Source organism: Eumetopias jubatus, unplaced genomic scaffold (genome assembly GCF_037043125.1).
Source record: "Eumetopias jubatus isolate StellerSeaLion01/CBP00866 unplaced genomic scaffold, mEumJub1_p1.0 scaffold_4, whole genome shotgun sequence".
Classification (NCBI taxonomy): Eukaryota; Metazoa; Chordata; class Mammalia; order Carnivora; family Otariidae; genus Eumetopias; species Eumetopias jubatus.
The window spans coordinates 18,211,858-18,232,766 of NW_028274810.1; positions in this window are offsets into that span (position 1 = coordinate 18,211,858).

Consider the following 20,909-nt stretch of genomic DNA (forward strand, 5'->3'; position numbering starts at 1 on the left):
GCCCAACATAATCACAGGGTTCCTTATTAGAGAAAGGCAGGAGAGTCAGAGTCAGAAAAGGAAATGTGATGACAAAGCACACAATAAAGAGAGAGATTTGAAAATACTGTACCTTGAAGATGGGGCCACAAGTCAAGGAAGGCAGGCGTTCTCTATAAATTGGAAAATGAAGGAAACATTCACCTCTGGGGTCCCCAGAAGATTCAGAATCCTGAAACCCATTGTACACTTCTGACCTCAACAACTATAATAAATTTGTGTTGTTTTATGCAACTAATTTTGCAGTAATTTGTTACAGCAACAATAAGAAACTTAATACAACCCAATTAGATTCTAAATTCTATGAAATCTGGGATTATTTCTTCTCTTTTACTTATTCCATTGATTAAAGTATGGTACCTGAAATCACAATCTCAGAATCATCTGAGGATTTATTAACAATGCACATTAATGCAAGGCTTATCATAGACACCATGGGAGGTGGTCAGAAATCTGTGTTTTCAAAAGCTCTATAAGTGATAAGTGCAAAGTTTGTGAACTTCTGACTTATATAAAAGCATATCTTTCACCTAGTACAGGGAGCAACACAGACTGAAGAAATAAACATATTCTTCGACAAATGGAATTGAAATTTAAAACTGAAAATCTATACCTTGACACTCACTCCACAATATGATTGATAGATTTATGCAATTTAAGTGTCTCAAAGGCTTCTTCAATGAAGAAATAGGGAACATAACCCCTCCCCACAACCATATACTTCTCCATTCAAACAGGAATGAGGTTAAGTCTAGAGGAACTGGCAGAGTAGTCTAAATACTTCCTAATCTGCTAAAAATAGACATGAAGTAAGCAAGAATAGGTAATTTCTTTCAGTAATAATAGATGTATTTAGTTCATCAAGTCAATAAATTAATATTCTAAAGAATAATACAAATTCTGGTTTTGGCTCTTTTTTTTTTTTTAACTACATAGGTATATGTGAAAATATTCTCTGTAAAACATTCGACCAAAATAAATAGAACAAACAAAAAATGACTCTTTTATTACTCATCACTTTCCTAGAATCCCCACTCGGTCTGTAACCATCCTTAACTGTTTTACGGTTTTGAGTGCATGATTAGGGTTATGAATTTACATGAAAGCTCACTCATATATCTTCCAATGACTCTCCCACCCAAATGAACACACTCATATTTGTGAGTCTATTATCTCTAAATATGTAACATAGACATTACCTATGAAGAAAAATAATTTTATAAGGAAATAGAATATGTATATGTGTATATGTGCATATGCACATACTAGTCATGCACACACACAAATAAGATACGTATCTTTGTCTTGGAATTCCTTCTATTTTGGAACACTTATGTGTATCTTATTTGTTTGATAGGCTATACATTATTAAAAAGAGTGGGCACTCTAAAATTTGCTTTATTAAGCCCCTAATGATGCACATTTACATTTTCCAAGTTTTCATAGCTTTGTAACATATAGACACACACTTACATATACATATATACATATACATTATTCCAATGGAGTGTAATAGGTCAGTGAATTGCCGTGTTTAGAATTATGTCATCGAGTCCTAACACATAACGCCTGTTTAATAAATGTCTTAAATAAATGAAGGGCTGTATGATCCAACAGTAACAGAGTAAAATAATGTCACCACATTCTTACCAGTATTATTATTAGCGTCTGTTAATTTAGCAGAAAGGTCACTAACCTAATATTTGGTTTAAATGGATTACTGGTGAGGTTGAACAAGTTTTCTCATGTTTATGTGTAAATATATTCTTCATGCCAAATTGTTCATATGTTTTGTTTTTATATCTACTAAGAGCTTATTTATTTTAGTTTTCAGTTATATTGATTCTTATATATAATAAGTAAATTGGCCACTTGATGTTTTGAGCAATACACAGTCCCTTCAGGAAGAATAAGGTTTCTCCTGTTGGATGCATTTTCAGTAATTGCTATGTTACTTTCTACCAGGCACAATGACTTGGAAGATACTTAACATGATAAAGTTTAAGACAAGAAATACCTAAGATTAGGTGGATAATCAAGCCTCTTTTCTTCACACATTCCAAAAATGAGGACAAATAATTTATTATTTTTTATTTTGGGGATCAAACGTCCAATGAAATAAATATAAAGCTGGAAATGTAAAACCTATTCAGCAAATGTGAAAGTTTCTACTAGGATATTTTAATCTGTAAGAAAATTGAAAGCATTACTTTTCAAACAGATAAAAACACCTTCAGAAAGATTAAATGAAAGTGAGGGAAAAATGAATTTTAATTACTTGGATTCTGCTAAACAAAGAGAGAAAGAGAGTTTCATTTGGGGAAGTCAGCCAATATTTTACAGAATACAGATAAGTAATGCAATCCATACTGCCACAGATATGATTTAAAACTGCTAAGAGTCTAAATATGAAACCAAACTAGATGCTATTTGGAAGATGGGCTAATTCAGGAAGGTCTTTTGGCACAATTAGGAGCCATTATTTCTTACTTCTTCAGATTTGATTCCATTAGTAAAGTGAAATTCACATTGTGTTAACACATTCAAAGAAAGCAGGAACCACTGAGGAGAGTGAGAAGTAAATACAAACCATCTGGGCATAGTTGTATTTTCTAAATAATTATATCCACTTTTTATAGTAGTCACTAAGAAATTATACAGATCTTCCTTGACTTACAAGGTGGTTATGTCCCAATAAACTCATCGTAAGTGGGAAATACCAGAGGTCAAAAGTGCATTTATATACCTAATGTACTGCACATTGGAGCTTAGCCTAACCTACTCTAAATGTTCTTACATTAGCCTACAGTTGGGCAAAATCATCTGACACAAAGCCTATCTTAGAATAAGTATTGAAGAGCTCACGTAATTTAATGAATACTGTATTGACAGTGAGAAGCAGAATGGTTGTGTGGGTACAAAATGGTTGTAAGTGTATTGGTTGTTTATCCTAGTGGCAGCAGTTGCTGCTGCCCAGCATCATGAGAGAGTACTGTACTACATATGGCTAGCCTGGGAAAAGATCAATATTCAAAATTCAAAGTATGGTTTCCACTGCATGCTTACCACTTTCACGTCATCATAAAGTTATAAAATTGTAAGTCAAACCATTGCAAGTTGGGAACCATCTGTATTTATCTTAATTGTATCATCAAAATCTCTCCCATTTCCAAGCACGGAAGGGAGGACAAAACCCACACAAATTAGTGCCTTCCATTTTTCAGTATCTTTGCATATATATGTTTAAAACCTGTTAACTACTGTGATGTGTTGATACTTAGAGCATTAAAATTCCACTTAAATGGCAAGGCGGCACCAGTTTCTATAAGGAAAAGCAAGGAAAGAAAGAAGAGAGACTGTATTCAGTTCAGGAGTGAGGGAGGAAGGGGTAAATAAGAAATACACTGGACATTGAGGTTTAACACAAGTATAAAATATGCTCTGGCTAGTCAGTGCGCTGTGGTTCAATCATTGATTAAGCTCTGCTTTTGCTGACATGTTGAGTGGCCAATGCCAACATTTGTCCCTTGTTGTGTTCAATTCATTTATTCAATAATTCTTACATGAGCCAATAATTGTGGGTTTTATACGGTCAGGTGGTAGGTGAAGAAAAGACCAGATACCCATTCACATTCAGATGCTCTGATTTTGACCGAAGCACTTTACCTAATCCTTCAAATCTTCTTTTTACTCATGTGTGAAATGAAGAAAATTGTAACTTCCTTACAGGATTTTTAGAGGATTTAGTGAAATAAGTAATGTAAAACATTTAGCACAGTACCGAGCATACAGTAATAAATAAATAATTGATTTTAGATGATGATGAAGATGATGAAGATGACGATGATAATGGTACTATACTATATGCTATACTATAATTAACTTTCTTGTAGTCTGTATATTGTCTATCCATTCCCCTAATAGTGTCCATGGAAACTGGAAATAAAGTTTTGATAAAATCCAATTTATCAGTTTGCTCTTCTATGGATCATGCTTCTGATATTTTAAATATTCTTTGCCTAAGCCAAAGTCACAAATCTTTTCTCTAATTTTTTTTCTACAAGTTGTAAAATTTTAGGTATTACATTTAGATCTATGATCCTTTCTCAGTTAATTATTATTTATGGTCACAGTTTGTATTAAAGTTCATTTTTTAACATACGAATATCCAATTGTCCCATTCTCATTTGTTGAATATACTTTTTATCACTGATTGCCTTTCACTTTGTTGAAAATTAGCCATCCATATGTGGTTAGGGCTATTTATGTATGCTCTCTATTCTGTTCCATTATTTAATTTGTCTATTTTATGCCAGTAACACTGTCTTGGTTAAGGTAGTTTAAAATAAATTTTGAAATCGGGTAGTGTTAGTTCTTCATCTTAAAAGTAGTTTTGGCTATTCTAGGTTCTTTTCACAGACCTATGTATTTTAGAATCCATTTGTCAATTTCCAAAACAAATTCTAAAAATAGACTATTTTTTTAAAAGAGCAGTTTTAGGTTCATAGTCAAATTGAGAGGAATGTATACAGATTTCCTGTTTACCCTTCATCCCTACACATGCACAGCCTCATGCATTGTCAGCATGCCCCATCAGAGTAATGTATTTGTTATAACTGATGAACTTGAATTGACATATTATCACCCAAAGTCCATAGTTGACGTTACAGTTCACTCTCGGTGTTTATATAGTCTATGGGTTTTGACAAATGTATAATGGCTTGTATCCACCATTGTACATCATACAGAATAGTTTCACTGCCTTAAAAATCCTTTGTGCTTTACCTACTTACCCCTCCCTTCCCCATGGAAACCACTGATCTTTCTCCTGTCTCCATAGTTTTGCCTTTTCTAGAAAGTCCTACAGTTGGACTCACCCATATGTAGCCTTTTTAGATCGGTTTCTCTCATTAAATAATATGCTTTTAAGTTTCCTCTACATCTTTCATGGCTTAACAGTTTTGTTTTGTTTTGTTTTTTAGTGGTAGATATTTTATTGTATGGATGTACCACAGTTTACATATCCACTCTCCTACAGAAGGGTATCTTGGTTGGCTCTACATTTTGATAATTACAAATAAAGCTGGTATAAACATCTTTGTGTAGGTTTTTGTGTGGACATAAGTTATCAACTCATTAGAATAAATACTAAAGTGTTATTTCTGGATCACATGGTAAGAGCATATTAAGTTTTATAAGAAACTGGCAATCTCTCTTCTAAAGTGGTTGTAGCAGTTTGCATTCCCACCAGCAATGAATGGGTGTTTCTGTTGCTCCACATCCCCACCAGCATGTGGTGCCAGTATTACGCATTTTGGCCATTCTATAATAGATGTGTAGTAGTCTCTCCTTGTTGTAATTTGTTATAATGATGACTTTATGATGTGGAACATCTTTTTATATGCTTATTTTCCATCTGTATATCTTCTTTGGCAAGATGTCTATTAAGGTCTTTGGCCCAATTATTTATCAAGTTGTTTGTTTTTTTTTTATTTTTGAGAGGCTTTTTTTAAGTTTTTATATAAATCCCAGTTAGTTAACAGAGTGTTTTATTAGTTTCAGTTGTACAATATAGTAACTCAATAATTCTTTACATCACCCAGTGCTCATTGCAAATGCACTCCTTAATCCTCATCACCTGTTTAACTCATCCCACACCCGCCTCCCTTCTGGGAGTTCTCTATAATTAAGAGTCTTTCTTGATCGTCTCTCTCTCTCTCTCTTTCTTTCCTTTGCTCATTTGTTTTGTTCCTTAAACTCCACATATAAATAATATGGTATTTGTCTTTCTCTGACTGGCTGATTTCACTTAGCATTATACTCTCTAGCTCCAACCATGGCATTGCAAATGACAAGATTCACTCTTTTTTAATGGTTGAATAATATTCCATTATTTATATATGTGTATATATAGATACATATAGGCACACACACACACACACACACACACACACACACACACACACACACACATACCACCTCCTCTTTATCCATTCATCTATGGATGGATGCTTAGGCTACTTCTGTATCTTGCCTATTATAAATAATGCTACTATAAACATAGTGTGCATCTATCCCTCTGAATTAGTGTTTTTGTATTCCTTGGGTACTCAGTAGCATGATTGCTGGATCATAAGGTAGTTCTATTTTTAATTTTTTGAGGAACTTCCATACTGTCTTCTACAGTGCCTGCAACTGTTTGAATTCCCACCAACAGTGCAAGAGTGTTCCTTTTTCTCCACATCCTTGCCAACACCTGTTTTTTCTTGTGTTGTTGATTTTAGAGCCATTCTGACAGATGTGAGGTGATACTGCATTGTTGAGTTTTTAAAATTTCCCAGTATGTTTTGGTTAACAGTCCTTTATCAGATGTGTCTTTTGAAAATATTTTCTCCCAGTTTGTGACTCATCTTCTAATTCACTTGACAATGTCTTTCACATAGAACAAATTTTTTAATGCTACTAAAGTCCAGATTACTAATTTTTTCTTTCATGCCTTTGGTGTTGTAGCTAAAGAGTTACCACCAAGCCCAAGATCATCTAGGTTTTGCCATGTTATCTTCTAGTAGTTTTATAATTTTGCAATTTACATATAAGTCCATAATCTATTTTGAATAAAATTTTTTCAGGTGTGTAAGGTCTGTCTACATTCATATTTTTGCATATGAATGTCAGGCTGTTCCTGCACCATTTGTTGAAAAGACTTTCTTTGAATCATTGTATCATCTTCGCTCCTTTGTCAAAGATTTTTGGACTATATTTACGGGGTGTCTATTCCTGTACTTTGTATTTTATTCTTTTTTTTTTTTAGAAATCGCTATCATTTCTTTTTTCTTTAAGATTTTATTTATTTATTTGACGGAAAGAGAGACAGTGAGAGAGGGAACACAAGCAGGGGGAGTAGGAGAGGGAGAAGCAGGCTTCCCGCAGAGCAGGGTGCCCGACGCGAGGCTCGGTCCCAGAACCCTGGGATCATGACCTGAGCCGAAGGCAGACGCCCAACGACTGAGCCACCCAGGTGTATTTTATTCTATTGATCTATTTGTTTATCCTTTTACCAATACCACATTGACTTGATTACTGTAGCTTTATAATAAGTCTTGGAGTTCCTGCTAGGATTTTTATTAGAATTGACTTGTATCTGTTGATCAATTTGGAGAGAAGTGACATCTTGACAATATTGAATCTTTGGACATTTGAACTCATTATAGTCCTATAGATCTTTTAAAAATTTTCATTCAGTGATATTTTGTATTTTTCAGTATACAGGTCTTGCACAGCTTTTGTTGGATTTACAAATATGAAATATGTTGAGATAAATCTGATGGGAAACATGCAAGACCTGTACATTAAAAACTTCAAAACAGGGCACCTGGGTGGTTCAGTTGGTTAAGCGACTGCCTTCGGCTCAGGTCATGATCCTGGAGTCCCAGGATCAAGTCCCGCATCGGGCTCCCTGCTCAGCAGGGAGTCTGCTTCTCCCTCTGAGCCTCCCCACTCTCATGTGCTCTCTCTCTCTCTTTCTCTCTCTCAAATAAATAAATAAAATCTTAAAAAAAGAACTTCAGAACATTGCTCAGAGAATTTAAGAAGATCTAAATAAATGGTGACATTTTTCCATGGTCTTGGTTCAGAAGACTCAATAAGTACATTTTTTTTTACTATTCAAAATTACTTTTATTTTAGTTTCTGATCATTTAATGCTTATAAATGTACCTACATTTTTGTATATCTTTATTATTTTTAGAAGCTTTCTGTAGTTTCCATCAGATTTTGTACTTAGACAATAATGGAAAAAAAGAAATTCTAAAACCAAACAGCTCTGTCATGGATTTGATGTTATTAATACAAGATCAGATCCTTTTGGAATTAGAAAAACGTATTATGATGAGCAACAAAAGCATTCAGATCGCTAGTTTTGTCTGGAACAAGATGGCTTTACTATTTGAAGAACGATATACTAATATGTCTAGAGAGTCCAGTTAAATGATTCTTAACAAAAAATACTTAAATGAGTACTGTTTTAGAAAATAAATGAGCATGTGATTCTCTCAAGGGAACACTTTTTACAATGGCAGTTCTCCAACCATTGAAATATTGACCTTGAGATGATTTCTCTAGGGAGGAATGACATATGTATATGCATTTGTGTGTGTGTGTGTGTGTGTGTGTGTGTGTGTGTGTGTGTGTGTGTGTTTAACTTTGCAGGGTTTTTTTTTTACAATTTTGTACTGATTATAACTATGATATTAAATGAAATGATATTAAATGAGTAGATGCTGCTCAAAAAATAGCTATTATAATATTAGTATTGTAGAAAGTAACATAGTTTACAAAGAGCCATCATATATATAATCACTTCTTATTATCACAAAATCAAAGTAATTGCTTATTCCCTTGTGTAGAGGAGCAAACTGTACTTAAGTTATCTGTCTAATATTACATATCTTCGGGAGCATATCCAGTACTCAAACTCAGGTATGTTTAAGGAATGTTTTTTTTAATCATGTTGTCAATATCAATTGCCTTAAAACAAGTAAGAAACAAATCAAAAGTGAATATGAATAGTATTTTCATTAAAGCTCATCTTTCAAATAACACACATGCTTTCCTAAACTAATGTTTTATTTGGTATCTAACAGACCAAATGCAGACTTCAAATAAAAGTGTTTGTCTTACTGGCAAAGATTTTGTAATAGCAAGGTTTGTTCCAGTATTTTATTTGAAGTAAATAGTTATGGCTAGCTAAGACAGCCCACAATTTCACAACACAAACAGAATATTTTCACTGCCATCAATGCCCTTCTTGACTGCATTTTGTACTATGGCACTCAAAGTGTTTTGAGTTAAATATAACTGGCAAAATATGCTGTGTCAATTTTTCCCTTCTTTTGGCTACTATAAAATGTAGGAACTGACATTCATCTGAGTATCAGCTCTACTCTGTCTCCAAGTAAATCCTTATCAAGTAAGGCATTTTATTAGTACATTCAGACTCAATAGCCAGTGTGATGTGTAATTAGTCTCATGGCCATAAATTTAGTACCTGTTGTGGCTGAAGTAAGTACTAGTCTATATACTCATTGGAGGTGTTTTTAACCTCTTTTCATGTTGGTCTGATTTATACTGTTGAGCTTCTGCTTCAGTGTCATATTCACCTAATTTGATATTTATGTTGGAAGTTAAATCTACAAAGTTAAAGAGAAAGAGAATTTTCAAGAGACTGTTAATTGTATGATTTGAGCATTTTGGTATATTGAGGCATAAGCATCATGAAAACAAGGTCTTTGTCTTGTTTAAAGCTATTATGTAGTGCCCAAATCAGTGCTTTTTATGTAACAGGCACTGAATTAATATCTATTTAATGAGTGAACTAAGTGGTAGCATTTACTGAGATAATAAACAACTATGCATTGAGGGCTTTGTGTACAATATCACAAGCTGAGATTTGGATACATTAATTTGAAAATGCTTTTGAATCTTCAAAGTAGAGATATGAATTAATCAGAGTTGAGATATAGAAGAGGGAAGCAGTCTGGATAGAAGATAAATATTTAGAATCTTCTGCATATAGATGGAACATAAAACCATGAATAAAAATGAGAAGTCTACATTCTCACTGAATAAAAGAAGAGGACCTATGACATTGCGTAAGAGACTCTACCGCCTAGAAAGGTTGAAGGAGAAAAGTCGAAAGGATAGCATTATCAAGGAACTATTGCCTACACATTTCCTCAACATGCTAGGGCCATCCACCTCAGAATAAAAGACCATGTAAGCCCTTAGGAGAAATTCAGAGTGACAGGATAACAGAAAACAATGAAAAGAAGGTAAGTATGAGCTTTCTTTTCTAAGTTGTGAGTAGCTGTGTTTCCTGAGCAACATAATATGATGTCTGGACACATATGAGCAGGATTTAGGGTTTTAATCAAATACAATTTACAACAAAATTATCTAGCATATTTAATAATATGACTAATCCTTATTGTGCTTCATGGTAATTAGGCACAATGTTAAGCAGCTTGCGTAAATGAATGTGATTAGCATAATGTTTATATAGCTAAACTCAATTTTTTTTTTATTGTCAAGTGAAGAATAGGGAGGCAAAAAATGTGGTGAGAAGGATGCTTTTTTGAAGTCTCTTCAAAACTCTTTGATAAATAACCTGGTAATATCCTTCTTGGCAAAGTAAAGAAACTCCTCAGTCAAAATCCTTATTAATTGCTTTACAAGAAAAGCCAGTAAAAATTAGACTCTGAGTTTCATTTACTTGATTTAAAAATCATTTTTTTCATTTTTGAAAAAATCATTTTTTCATTTCTTGATTTAAAAATCTGTCATCTCATTGACAGTTAAAGGTGCTTCAAAGATGAGAAGGAAGTAGTTTAGTAGAATTTAAACAAACTGACGTCGGGTAAGAGGAAGGTCAGACCAAGGTAGACTAGGAAAAAGCCAAACACAAATTGGAAAGACATCATTATAAAGTAAATGTTAGGTTAAACATGAAAAATTATGAAAGTCAGAAATCATTATTTTTTGTCTTTCACAGTACAATTAAATCCATTTCTGATTTTTTTTAGGCAAATCAGAGAAAGTTCTATGGCTTTTATCCATACTTTTAGTAACATAAATTCCTACAATCATTTCCAGTCATAAAAGTAATATCAAGTCGGTGATTAATAATGCCAGTCCAAATTAATAATTAAAATTTATAAATTTTATTAATGATAAAGCTTAGCTTTTACTCTTATCTCAACTTGGTCTCTGTCAGGGTATGTACCTTTAATGGACAAAGGAGTTATATACTACGTGTCTTTTTTTCCCAAACTTGCTCTTCTACATTCTCATTCTTATATGCTAACTCTGGTTTTTATTCTTTCAAGTTCAAGGAAAAAAAGAAAGAAAAGTGAGAGAGGGAACACAAGAAGGGGGAGGGGGAGAGGGAGAAACAGGCTTCCCGCCAAGCAGGGAGCCCGATGCGGGGCTCGATCCCAGGACCCTGGGATCATGACCTGAGCCAAAGGCAAACGCTTAACGACTAGAGCCACCCAGGCGCCCCTCTTCCTATCCTTCTTCTTCTTCATGTTCTTTTTCTATTTCCAACCTCAGAAACGTTAGCAACTCTTTTAATTCAACTGTCATTTTTATTTAGATCACTCTCTTTAGTGGATCATTTCATAATGACAAAAAGGGGTCATCTAATTCAGAGGACATAGTAATGCTAAATGGTTGTGTGCCTAATAACAACTTCAAAATACATGAAACAAAAACTGATGTGACTATAAATCACCAAATACGATTGGGGATTTTAATATCCCTCTTTCAATAGTTGATGAGGTATTTGACAGAAAATCAGTAGGCATAGAAGACAAACAAAAACAAACAACAATAACAACAAAACTATTAACCAACATCACCTGAATAACATTTATAGAGCAAGTGAAATTTCCAACTTCTTTTTAGGTGCACATGGAATATCTTTCCAGAAAGATTCTCAACTATGAAAAAAGTCTCCAATGAACAATCCAAAAAGGAAATTAAGAAAACAATTTCATTTACAATAGCATCACAAAGAATAATATACTTAGGATTAATCTTAAACAAGGAGATAAAACACTTGTACAACTGAAGACTACAAAAAATTGACAAAAGAATTAAAGACACAAATAAAAGGAAACACATTTCATGTTCATGGATCAGAAGGCTTAATATTGTTAAGCTGTTAATACTACACAAAGTTATCTATAGATTTAATGTAATCCTTATCCAAATCCCATAAGTGTTTTTTATAAGCAGAAAAAAAATTCCAACTTAAAATTCATACAGAGTCTCAAGGGATCCTGAAGAGTCAAAACAATCTTGAAAAAAAAGAATGTTGTTGGAGGACTCATATTTCCTGACTTCAAAACTAATTACAAAGCTACGGTAATCAAAATTGTGTGGTACTGGCATGAAGACAGACTACCTATAGACAAATGGAATAGAACAGCAAGCCCAGGAGTGAATTCTTACATATATGGTCAAATGTTTTTTGACAAAGTTGCTAAGGGCATTCAATGGAGAGAGAACAGTCTTTTCAACAAATGGTGCTGGAAAAACTGGATATCTCCATATGAAAAAAATTAAGTTGGACCTTCTCTTACACCATACAAAAAATAATTCAAAATAAAGACCTAAAAGTAAGTTACAAAACTTAGAAGAAAACAAGGGGGAAGTTTCATAACTTGAATGTTGCAGTGACTATGTGAATATGATACCGAAGTATAGGCAATGAAAGTAGAATAGATAAATTGTACTACATCAAAATTAAAATCTTTTGTACATCAAGGGGCATTATCAATAGAGTGAAAAAGCCACCTATAGAATGGGAAAAATATATGCAACTCATCTATTTGATAATGCATTAATAACCAGAAGATATAAAGAATTCCTAATCATTAAAAAAATGAAAATCAAGGGGTGCCTGGGTAACTCAGTTGGTTAAGTGTCCAGCTCTTGGTTTTGGCTCCGGTTATGGTGTCATGGGTCATGAGATCAAGCCCCATGTCAGATTCCATGATCAGTGGGGAATCTGCTTGAGATTCTAGCCCTCTGCCCCTCCTCCCACTTACTCACGCTTTCTCCCAAATAAATAAATCTTTTTAAAAAATTAAAAAAAAATGCAAATCAAAACCACAATGAGATCACCTCACACTGATTGGGATGACTACTCTTAAAAACAGAAAGTAGCAAATATTGGTGAGAATGTGGAGAAACTGGCACACCTGTACACTGTTGTTGTGAATGTAAAATGGTGCAGCATGACAATGTTGTATATGTATCAAATAGACAGATATGGAATGTAATAGGGAGTACAGAAGTAGATGTACAAATATATAGTCATTTGATTTTTAACAAAGGTACAAACACAGATCAGTGGAAAAAAAATTGTCTTTTCAATAGATAGTGCCTGAATTTTTAGAAATTTACATGCAAAAATAAATGAACTTGTACCTATATTCCACAACATTTACATAAATTAACTCAAATGGGTAATACATTTAAATGTAAAACCAAAGACTATATAAAACTTCTAGAAGAAAACATGTCTTTGTAAACTTTGGTTACACAAAGATTTCTTAAACACAGCACCAAAGCATAATTCATAAAAGACAAAATTAATACACTGAAATCCATCCAAGAACTTCTACTCTAAAAGACAGTATTAAGAGAATGAAAAGAAAAGGCATAGACTTGGAGAAAATATACTCTAGTCACATAAAGGCCATATATTCAAAATATACAGAGAACCCAAAACTCAATAAATAGAAATCAAATAAGCCAATTATAAATGGGCATAGATTTTTTAATTAACATTTAATCAAAGAAAATATATGGATGACAAATAAGAACACTAAAAGATGTTCCACATTATTAGCTGTAAAGAAAACTAAAACTATAATGAGATTTCACTACAAACCTATTACGTCTAAAACTAAAAATCTAACTCTGCCAAGTGCTGCCAAGATAGTGGAGAAACTGAAAGTCTCATACCCTTCTGGGTAAATAGAGGTAAATAATTTGACAGTTTCTTAAAAGTTAAACACATGTTTACTCCATCATTTATTCCTCTTACTCCTTGATGGAATGAAATATTCAGCAATTAAAAGAATGAACTATTCTTGTATGCAACCAAATGGGTGGATCTCAAAATGATTATGCTTAGTTGAAGATGCCAGACAAATAGAGTATGTACTGTAAGATTCTATTTATATAAAATTGTAGAAAATGCAAACTAATCTATAGCAACTGGAAGCATATCAATGGTCGCCAGAGTGGTAAGGGGCAGGAGGGAGGAATCTGAGAAAATTTTGGGTTGATGCAAAATCTATTATCTAGGTTGTATACATATGTCAATACCCATCAAACTATATACTTAAACATGTGCAATTTATTTTATACCATTTGTAAATCAATATTTTTTAATGAAGGAGAAATAAAGACCTTTTCAGATAATCAAACACTGACAGAATTTATCACCAGCAGATCTACACTATAAAACTTGTTAAAGATTTTAGTAGAAGGAAAATGATACTAGATAGAAATTTATTTCTAAATGTAATGAATAACGCTGGAAACGATAAATATGTGATGCATATTTTTTTTCATTTTAAAATCTCTCTAAAAGAGAACTTACTGGATAAAGTACAGATAATAGAGTGTATTGGGGGGTATAAGGCATATGTGGAAATAAAATATATAAGAAAAATAGCACAAAGAATGAGAGGGGGAAATGAAATTACAGTGTTGTGAAGTCCTTCCATTATAATTGAAGTTTATGGTATCATTTGAAAGTAGACTGTGATAAGTTCATGATACACATTGCTGACTCTGAAGCAACCACCAAAAACAAAACAAAATTAACAAATAAACAAGTAAAAAAAAAGGAGTTGTAGCTTATAAGCAATAGTTGAGATAAAATAGAATCATAAAAATAATTAGTCCAAATGAAGGCAGGAAAGGAACAGAAAAGCACTAAAAAATAAATAGGAAAATAATGATATTTAGCTAGATATAGAATTAAACCCAACCAAATCAATCATTGGATTAAGTGGTATAAAAACTTCAATTCCAAAGTAGAGATTGAAAAATTCAATTAAAAATGAAGATCCCACTATATGCTGTCTATAATAAATCAATATTAAATATAAGAATGTAGTTAAACTAAAAGTTAAAAGATATAAAAAGATATAACATGAAAATTTTTAATAAAAAATATAAAAAGCTGAAGTGGCTATGTCACTCTAAGGCAAAGGAGATTTGAGAACAGGACGATAACAAAGATCTGAGATTTGTATCTGTAGTTTGTGGAGTTTCCAATAATTAAAATGAGTGGAATTTTACTAAGTTTTATGAGAATTATACTTTCAGAGATACTTTAACCTGGCAACACGGGCATACTATAGCTCAGCCCTAAGCAAATCCCCAGTTCTTAGACAAGGATAAGAAGAGTTCTGATAAAGTATTATGGACCCCACCTCACTTCTCCCAGATCTGGCCATAGATAAACTGATCAAAATAGATCCTTTCAGAGAACAGAAAGAGAGATAAACATATACAGAATTCAAAATTCAAGCCACGGTGAGGAAAGAGAATAGTTGATATTCCACTCCAGTAAACGGGACACGTGCAGTATAACAACTGAATTTTGCATGCTGTGTAGTCTTTTATTCACCTTCAAATGATGTTAGATACTACAATTATCCTGCCTGTCTGTTTTGTTGTTGTTGTTGTTGTTGTTGCTGTTTCTATATAACCACATATTGAAGGTATTATGAGTGGTTGTTGACTATTAAGCCACAGGTTTCTGGACCATGATAAACTACATCTATACCTGATTCAAGGAAAACATATTGAGTATTCATGATTCGGAGAACTCTTGTCCCGTGACATCAATTTGGGATTGAGCAGATGAGATTTAGGTTTGTCTATCTTTGGGAGTTGGTGAGGACATTTTTTACGTATGTAAAATAGTAATAATAGCCATAATATTAATAGCAGCTATCATTTACTGAATAACCTCTGTCAAGCATGACACTGGCCTTTCAAGGTGGATCATTCCATTTAATCCTTTAGACAATTCCACGAGATAGACATCATGATTATTCCCATTTTTACAGATACTTAAACAAGACATCAGATGAAACAAAACAAAACAAAACAAAACTAGCTCAGGGTTCTATAGTTATGGACATGTCACACCTGGAATATGAAGCCAAGTACCTCAATTCTCAAATATCATACCATAAATAAATTAGGCATGGATGTTCTTGATTATGTATGCTTGGAAAGAAAGGCGTGTGTGTGTGTGTGTGTGTGTGTGTGTGTGTGTGTGTGTGTGTGTGTGTGTGTGTGTGTGTGTATGCCATCTTTCTACCTTATAACAAGAAGATGCCTAATCAACCTAGAGTCAAAGCCTAATGAACAAATTTGAAACTTCAGATTCATCTGGGCCTATATCCTGATGAATTCTTTGCTTTTCAATATTAATCAGGTAATTTCATTTAAATTACCTTTGGCAAGGTAATATGTAAGGTCTTCAGTTCTTTTCTAATGACAATGAAGATATTACATAGCATCTTTTATTAATTAATTGATTTAGCATATGTGTTTAGGATCCCTTTCTACTAAGCTAATGTACTAAAGATTCAATTAAGATGAAAGAGATTTTAGTTCCACTCTCAAGTCTTATGGGAAGTAAGGCTTTAATGCAGAATCAATAAATGATTGCTAAATAAGTGAATTCAATATGAATTTCAAGGTTTTTATAGACCAAAAAGGTTGAACTACAGTTGGGACACATGGCTATAAACTTTGTGTGCAACAAACACTAGAGAAATGATAGAGATTTGAGCACATCCCCCCCAAATATTTATTATTTTGTGTCCTCATTTGTAGCCCAAAAACTGATACAAAGAAAAACTATCTTATTTGAAATTTTACTTCTTGAATTTAGGCCAACAGTCAAATAAATGAGCAAAGAAGCTTTTGAAGCCAAATGTGGCCCAGATTTTTTTTCTTTTAAGAAATATCTTTCTTTCTCTTTTGTTTTTTTTTGTTTTTTTTTTTGGCCTGACTTAAAACTGAGAGCTTCCATATCCAGAACAGATAAAATAGTATGAAACAGGCATTTACTTATGGAACAGCTCCTCACAAGTCACGATTAACCTCAAAGGCAGATTTCTTTTCTAAGTTATACCCTTTCTTTCTTGTGCCCAATCAAAATGAACATTTCTGAAATTCTGTTCACTGAGGGCTTATATTTTGTGATGATTTAAAATAAGTATCAGTTGACCTGATTTTTCAAAATATATGAAATTCAGACAGGTTATGCTATGTGCACTTATGTAAAGTCACGGCATTTAAAATATATAAAATCATTTGTTTGCATCCATTTCATCGCCTGACATGACCTAGAATGACTAGTCACAGACAAATAGTCGGGTTATTTCCTCTCTTTTGATTGTTCATTATTAAGTACCTAATAGGTGTGTAATATGATTCATGTTTATAAGAGAAATAAAGATAGAGAACCCAGTTTCTATGAGCTTGAATTTTAAGTGGAGACAAGACACATAGTGTTTGTTACAAAAACATGGGCCAACCCACAGAGATAATTGAAATGGAATGAGATTAGGACTGGCCAATAGTAGGAGAATGCAAGTATGAAACCGTAAGTTCTATTGTAGAGTGAAATGTATCACAGAAAATTATTTAGCTATAGAGTTTAAAGGCACAAAAGAATGTTTAGTCCATACTTTCATGTCTCTATAGATCTTCATCATCATCATAACCACCATCAGCTTCATAACATTTATTGAGCACTTGGAATGTTTCAGGCATTGCTCCAAGAACTTCTCACATATTAATTCATTAATTTTTACCAACCCCCTGTAGTTTAACGGTAAACACTGTGCTCATTTTAGAGATGAGGAAGCTGAGGCAGATCTTGTCCAACGCTAGGCATGTGGCAAATCATAGAGCTGGGTTTATATACATTGTGACAGACAAGTGGACAACTGAGGTCACATTTTCACCTTCTTTTGAACAATGCAGTTAGCTTGACAATTTGTTTACACTGTATCCAGTTTTATATAAGCTATTCTTCTGTTAGTACCTTTGTTCTAAAAGTACTATTAAGATATAAATCTTTTTTTGTTGTTCCAAGTTTTTATTTAAATTTTAGTTAGTTAACATATAGATGTAATATTGGTTTCAGGAGGAGAATTTAGGGATTTATCACTTACATATAACATCCAGTGCTCATCACAATTTTCTTCCTTAACACCCATTTAGCCCATTCCCCACCCACCTCCTCTCCAGCAACCTTCAGTTTGTACTGTACAGTTAAGAGTCTCTTATAGTGGAGCACCTGGATGGCTCAGATGGTTAAGTGTCTGCCTTCGGCTCAGGTCGTGATCTCTGGGTCCTGGAATTGAGACCCATGCTGGGCTCCTGGCTCAGCGGGGAGTCCACTTTTCCCTCTCCCTCTGCCTCTCTCCCTGCTCATGCTCTCTCTTTCTGTATCTCTCTGTCTCAAATGAATAAATAAAATCTTTAAAAAAAAGAGTTTCTTAGGCTCTTATGATTTGCCTCCCTCTCTTTTTTTCTTCCCCTTTTCCCTATGTTCATCTGTTTTGTTTCTTAAATTCCACATATGAGTGAAATCATATGATATTTGTCTTTCTCTGACTTATTTCACTTAACATAGTACACTTTAGCTTCATCCACGTCATTGCAAATGGCAAGATTTCATTCTTTTTGATAGCTGAGTAGTATTCCATTGTATACATATACCACTTCTTTTTATCCATTCATTAGTCGATGGACATTTGGGATTTTTCCATAATTTGGCTATTGATAATGCTACTATAAACACTGGATTGCATGTGTTCATTTGAATCAGTATTTTTGTGTCCTTTGGGTAAATACCTAGTAGTTGGGTTGTAGGGTAATTCTTTTTTTAACTTTTTGAGGAACCTCCATACTGTTTTCTGGAGTAGCTGCACCAGTTTTCATTCCTACCAACAGTGTAAGAGCGTTCTCCTTTCTCTGGACCCTCGCCAACATCTGCTGTTTCCTGTATTGTTAATTTTAGTCATTCTGACAGGTGTGAGCTGATATCTCACTGTAATTTTGATTTGTATTTCCCTTTCATGTGTCAGTTCACCATCTGTATGTCTTCTTTGGAAAAATATCTATTGGTGTCTTCTGCCTATCTCTTAACTGGATTATTTGTTTTTTGGGTGTTAAGTTTGAGAAGTTCTTTGTAGATTCTGGATACTAACCCTTTAACCCTTTATCAGATATGTCATTTTCGGATATCTTCTCCCATTCCACAGCTGCCTTTTAGTTTTGTTTATTGTTTCCTTCACTGTGTACAAGCTTTTAATGTTAATGAAGTCCCAATAGTTCATTTTTGCTTTTGTTTCCTTAGACTCAGGAGACATGTCTAGAAAGAAGTCGCTATGGCTGATGTCAATGACATTACTGTCTGTGTTCTCCTCTAGGATTTTTTATGGTTTCAAGTGTCACATTTAGATCTTTCATCCATTTTGAATTTATTTTTATGTATGGCATATGAAACTGGTCCAATTTCATTCTTTCACATGTTGCTATAGAGTTTTCTCAACACCATTTGTTGAAGAGACTAACTTTTTCCCATTGGATATTCTTTCCTGCTTTATTGAAGATTAACTGACCATATAGTTGTGGGTTCATTTCTGGGTTTTCCATTCTGTTCTACTGATCTATGTGTGTCTGTTTTTGTGCTAGTACCATACTGTCCTGATCACTACAGCTTTGTAATATAACTTGAAGTCCAGAATTGTGATGCCTCCAGCTTTGCTCTGCTTTTTCAAGGTTGCTTTGGTTATTTGAGGTCTTTTGTGGTTCAATACAAATTTTAGGATTGTTTGTTGTATCTCTGTGAAAAATGTTGTTGGTGTTTTGACAGGGATTGCAACAAACAAAAACTCAGGATCAGATGGTTTCACAAGCAAATCCTACCAAACATTTGAAGAAGAGTTAATATCTACTCTTCTCAAATTATTCCAAAAAATAGAAAAGGAAGGACAACTTCCAAATCTATTCTATGAGGCCGGTATTACCCTGACACCAAAACCAGAAAAAGACTCCACCAAAAAGAACTATAGGCCAGTATCCCTGATGAACATGGATGCAAAAACTCTCAATAAAATACTACAAATCGAATCCAACAGTGCATTAAAAGAATTATTCACCACAATCAAGTGGGATTTATTCCTGGGCTGCAAGCGTGGTCCAATATTTACAAATCAATCAATGTGATACACCACATTAATAAGAGAAAGGATAATAACCATATGATCCATTCAATAGATGCAAAAAAAAAAAAAGGATTTGACAAGATACAACATCCATTCACGAAGAAAACCTCAACAAAGGAGAAATAGAGGGAATATACCTCAATATCATAAAGGCCATATACAAAACACACAGCCAAGATCATCCTTGCAAACTGAGAACTTGTCTTCTAGAGTCAGGAACAAGACAGGAATGTCTACTCTTACAACTGCTATTTAACATAGTACTGGAAGTCTTAGCCTCAGTAATCAGACAACAGAAAGAAATAAAAGGCTTCTAAATTGGTCAGGAACAAGTCAAATTTTCAGTATTTGCAGATGACATGATACGATATATAGATAACCTGAAAGATTCCATCAAAAAACTGCTAGAACTGATAAACAAATTCAGTAAAGTTGACAAATACAAAATCAATGTACAGAAATCTGCCACATTTCTATACACCAATAGTGAAGCAGCAGAAAGAGAAATTAAGGAATCAATCCCACGAAAAAACATAAGGAATAGGAATAAACCTAACCAAAGAGGTAAAAGACCTATACTCTGAAAACTATAAAACACTGAGGAAAGAAACTGAAGATGACACAAAGAAATGGAAAGACGTTCCATGCTCATGGATTAGAAGAATTTTGTTAAAATGTCTATACTACCCAAAGTAATCTACACATTTAATGCAATCCCTATCAGATACTTCTTTATTTTTTTTTAACACCTAGCTCAAATACTAGATAATTTGGACAGCTTTTTGAGAATTCAATGGAAAGATGAGTTTTTTTCAACTTCGTTTAAAGTCTTATAATCATAATCACTTATAGAAGCAACTGGATTGACCAGCTGACCTGATAAATTGACTTTTTCTCAAATATTGGATGTAAACTCAGAAACATTTTGGGCACACAAATGTAACATTCATCATGTCATATAAAGAACTCAATGAAGTCCTGCATTATAGAATTCTCTTTTTTTTTCTAATACTTAATATTCAG